Here is a 5,000-nt window from a genome sequence, read left to right as displayed (position 1 = left end):
CTTTCCGTTTCTGTAATACATTTCTTGCTCGTTATCTTATCATTTACGTACACTCTCGTCAGAGAACTCGCTTCGGAGGTGTTAATCCTGTCTCTGCTACTGACTGTAGCTCAGCCATGGCCTGCAGTAGCCCCAGGAAAAGGAATATTTGGTGTATATATATGTGGGACCTCCAGAGTTTCTATAGAGTAGATGGTAATCCTCTTTATCTACTGCGTGAAGAGAGTAATTATGGAGTAGACTAAAGAATATCCAAATATCATATGGTAGATGAGGATAGAAAGAAATATCCGAAGATCGAGGTGGGTGAAGTGAGTATCACAGTGCTGGTGCGAGTTGACCCCGCGCGGTCAACAGGGGTCACGGGTCATTATCTCCCGAGGCAATGACACTCCCCCCCCCCCCCTTCTCGCAATCCTATCTCCCCCGTCCTCTTCCCTCCCACTTTTCCCTCCAAGACCCTTCCCCTACACACCAACAGCTCGACCCCTCCCCAAAACTCCCCCCCTCCCTCCTCCCTCCCTTCCCTTCCAGTGTAATAGGTTATGATCTCTCTCTCTCTCTCTCTCTCTCTCTCTCTCTCTCTCTCTCTCTCTCTCTCTCTCTCTCTCTCTCTCTCTCTCTCTCAAGTGGATAGATAATGCGATAGTGCCCTTTGCGCGCGCGCGCGTGTGTGTGTGTGTGTGTGTGTGTGTGTGTGTGTGTACCAGTGCATGTATTATGAACACATATGTATGTGAGGGTGTGACTGCCTATGTATGTATGTGAGTATATGACCGTCTATGTATATATTTGAATATGTGACTGCCCGTCTATTTAAGTATGTACCATATATGTAAGTACATATATATGTATACAAGTAAGTCTCGTTAAACCTTTAAGTTCTTGTTTCTTATTTTATCATTTTGTTTCATTGCGTATCGATCTATGCTTTCTACAGGACACCGGTCGGTATATATATATATATATATATATATATATATATATATATATATATATATATATATATATATATATATATAGTGAACGAATAGCGCGATCTTGATATTCATCTTTGACCTTAACAAAACCAACCCAAACATAACGTAATCTAGCTTAAAACTAACTTAAAACTAGCCAGACCAAATCAGATGTTGACTAACTAAGCTTCTTCAACCCACAGACAAACATCGCCCCCTCTCTTACACCCACATACCACGTCGAGTCAGTGTATTCTATCCCATACACGCCTCTCACCGTCTTGAATGTTTAGACCCCGATACCCCAAAGCCTCTTTCACTCTATTCTGACCCGGATACCCCAAAGCCTCTGTCACTCCATCCTTCTGTTTCCTTCTTCTTTCGCCTCAATCCCTCCTCCTCCTCCTCCTCCTCCTCCTCCTCCCCCCCCTCCCCCCACATCTGACACGTACACCCCCTTTGTCATCTTCTCCATGTTTTCCGGTCCATTTCAGCACACTCTGGTCAGCTCTCTCGATCACACTCCCCGACTACCACACTTTTCTCTCACGTGGTCATTCCTCACGCACCCAGACCGCCTCACACCACACACACACACACACACACACACACACCCACACACACACATATATATATATATATATATATATATATATATATATATATATATATATACATATGGCGATCGTAGCCCAATTCACACGTCGCCAAAACAAACACCAAACTTGCAAAAAAAAGAAAAGAACAACAGAGATGGGGGGGGGGGGGGAGGAGGAGGGGGAGGGGGGAGGAGGAGGAGGAGGAGGGGGAGGGGGGAGGAATGAGATGAAAGATAACTTCCTTCACTCGATGGGAGACAGAAATTGTTTCCCCCCCTCCCTCCCCTTCCCCCTTCCCCTCCCCCCCACCATGTTACGTAACCCGACCTTAGTGACTCTGGCCTGGGTGACGCAGGCTGGTGCTGGGTACTTGTTTACGTAAGCAGGACCTATTCCTCCTCCTGTGGTAGTTAGTGGTTAGTGATGGTTAGTTGTTAGTGGTTAGTAGTGGCTAGTGATGGTTAGTGGTGGTTAGTGATCAGTGATGGATAGTGGTCAGTGGTGGTTAATGGTTTGTGGTGGTTAGTGGTAAGTGGTGGTTAGTGATCAGTGATGGATGGTGGTTAGTGGTGGTTAGTGGTAAGTGGTGGTTAGTGGTCACTGTGGTTGTAGTGATGACGGATAATGTGGTTCATCACCAGTGCCACTTCACTGTAAGCTGCCACTGCCACACTTCGCATTTTCTGTAGTGCGACATAGAATATATATAATAGTTTTTTCTATTTTTTTTCCTGGACTCTTTGCTTCTCACCCCCCCCCCTTTTTTTTTCTCTCTCTCTCTCTTTTTCTATGAAATATTTGGCCACCATGACGACTGAAGACTTTATGCAAATGTTTGATTTTTTTGTGTGTATCTTGTCTTGTTTCTTCTGTATTTGAAATTGTATTGTCCTGATTTATTATTTTTTTTTTTTTTGTATTTTTACTTTTATGCGTCTATGATAATTTTTTTTTGTTCCTATTGTTCTATTTGCCTTCGTGTCCTTAGGTCTGTTCGGTGTCTTTGTCTGTCAAGTTTATTGGTTTTCAACGTTCATTGTATGTGTGATCTGTTGACCGTGGTCCTTGGGTTAATGAAAGGTTCTCCGCTTTTAGTAGACTTCGCTCGGCACAATGTTGACTTTGGTGCCATCAGCTGTCGAGCAGTAAGGGGATGTAATACGACCCCTTGAGCACGACGGTACGGCTTCAACACGACTGTACGACTGGGCAGGACGGTACGACCCCTGGGGAATGATGAACCCTTTAAGGGTCAGGTCAAAGGATAGCTAATCATTCCCAAGGGTTCATATCGTCTTGGTTAAGGGTCGTTAGATCTCGCCCAAGGGTCGTGCCTTTATGCTCAGATATATTGCTGTCGTGCTCAAGGGTCGTACCGTCATGCTGAAGGGTCGTGCCGTTGTGCTTAGGAGTTTATACCTCGGGTTCAAGGGTCGTGCTCAAGGGTCGTCTTCTCTTGTTCAAAGGGTCGTGCCTTCGTGCTGGAGGGGTGAACCACTGTATTTCAATGCACCATAAGAGTTTGACAGTAGACATTCATTAGCATTGGCGTCGTATATTGATAGTCATACAGACGTATGCAGTGAAGCAGCAGAAAGCATTTGACTCTGTGCTGCATGGTAGGCATGATTGAATAGCTGGATCACTCAGACAAGAGAAAGATGAGGAGGCTCTTTCGATGGTTAGAAGGTTATGTCAGTGGAAGAGGACCAACAAGGCTCACGTCACAGGAACCATTTCTCGAAATGGCTGGAGGTCACCAGTGGAGTGCCGCAAGGTCATGTTTTGGAACCGTTGCTCTTCTTGATCTCTGTGTGACTGACTTGCTAGATGGTATGGACTCCAACATGAATGTGTTTGCAGATGATGCAAAGGCCATGATACGAAGCGTAAAGCGGAGGAGGAGGAGGATTGCATCAACTTGAGAGGGAAGCCGGGAGATACTTCAAGGTTGATGTGGTGTGTGGTTGATGACGTTCAACATGAATGTTATGCGATGAAGCTGGCGCAGAGCAAAATAAAACCTAGATATGAATATCCTCCAGCAGGATGTAAACTGCAGGAATCTGTAAGAAGGACTTGGGAGTGGAGCTGGTACCTAACCTGTGGCCAGAGTCCCACATTAGGAAAATAGTTAAGGAGACCAACTGTCTGTCTGTCTGCTGGGCTGGCAAATACCAGAATAGCTTTCAAGTATATGGATAAGGAAATATTCAGCCAGCTGTTCATAAGACCAAAACTAGAATATGCTTCTCAAGTTTGGTCACCGCAGCTAAAGAAGCACAAAGAGCTGATAGAGAAGGTCCAGAGGAGGACAACAAAACTAGAATATGCTTGTCAAGTTTGGTCACCGCAGCTAAAGATGCACAAAGAGCTGATAGAGAAGGTCCAGAGGAGGACAACAAAGATGGTACCAGAATTAATGTAGGGATAGAACAAGCAGAGAACATAACATGATAACGTGAACAGTGTGAACACATGTTCTTGGAGAGATGTAGGGACAGAACAAGCAGAGAACATAACATAACGTGAACAGTGTGAACACATGTTCTTGGAGAGATGTAGGGACAGAGCAAGCAGAGAACATAACATGTTAAGCCAAGATGTCAAGAAGTGCTTTTATGATGACTGGACCAGAATGACTGAGGACATGGTTAATAATGCTCCACCACCACACACCACCATACTACACTACCTACACTCAAGTTAACTATGATGATGGTAGACTGTGGTTAAGACATATGACCCCACGAGTGTAGAGCCCCTTCCCTGTACAATACATACATATAAGGGAACTTATCGGGTTTCATTTTCCCCGTGGACTCATATGAATATATATATATATATATATATATATATATATATATATATATATATATATATATATATATATTGAATACCCCCACAGATGTGTATCCGAGTGTGGCAAGAGATGTGGTAAAGATCTTCAAAAGTGGGCGTAGATTAGGCTGGGTCCGCCCGTTGTTTACGAGGTTTACCGGACGTGTAGGTGTAAACATGTTGGGGACATAAACATTCGCAAAGACAGTGTCCTTGCTTCTAAGACCAAGCTCCCCCCCCCTCCCCGAGTTACAGTTGTGGTTAGTATCTTACCGAGAGAGTTATGTGTGTGTGTTGGGGGGGGGGGGGGATGATGACGTCACTGGGGAAAGATGGTAATTCACTCCATCTCTCTCTCTCTCTCTCTCTCTCTCCTCTCTCTCTCTCTCTCTCTCTCTCTCTCTCTCTCTCTCTCTCTCTCAGGTCATCGAGAGCAATGTCTTCACCCTCCAAAGCCAAAGAACACGGAAGAAACAAGAACTTGTTACACCCGCAAGGAACACCGCGGAATATAACAACAACAACAACAACAACAACAACAACAACAACAACATCAAGCGATATACAAAAATACCCCCCCCCAAAAAAAAAAAAAAAACAA

The 5,000-nt window shown here is 44.6% G+C and overlaps 1 protein-coding gene across 13 annotated transcripts in view; it reads left to right on the top strand.

The window, feature by feature from the left end:
• The window catches only part of LOC139749546 (uncharacterized), a 288,314-nt gene that overhangs the window by 118,558 nt on the left and 164,756 nt on the right, over nt 1–5,000 (top strand). The window lies entirely within an intron of this gene.

The sequence above is a fragment of the Panulirus ornatus genome, chromosome 7 (genome assembly GCF_036320965.1).
Source record: "Panulirus ornatus isolate Po-2019 chromosome 7, ASM3632096v1, whole genome shotgun sequence".
In the NCBI taxonomy this organism is placed as follows: Eukaryota; Metazoa; Arthropoda; class Malacostraca; order Decapoda; family Palinuridae; genus Panulirus; species Panulirus ornatus.
Note: the sequence above shows the minus strand (reverse complement) of the source record. Positions and strands in the feature narration are given on the sequence as shown.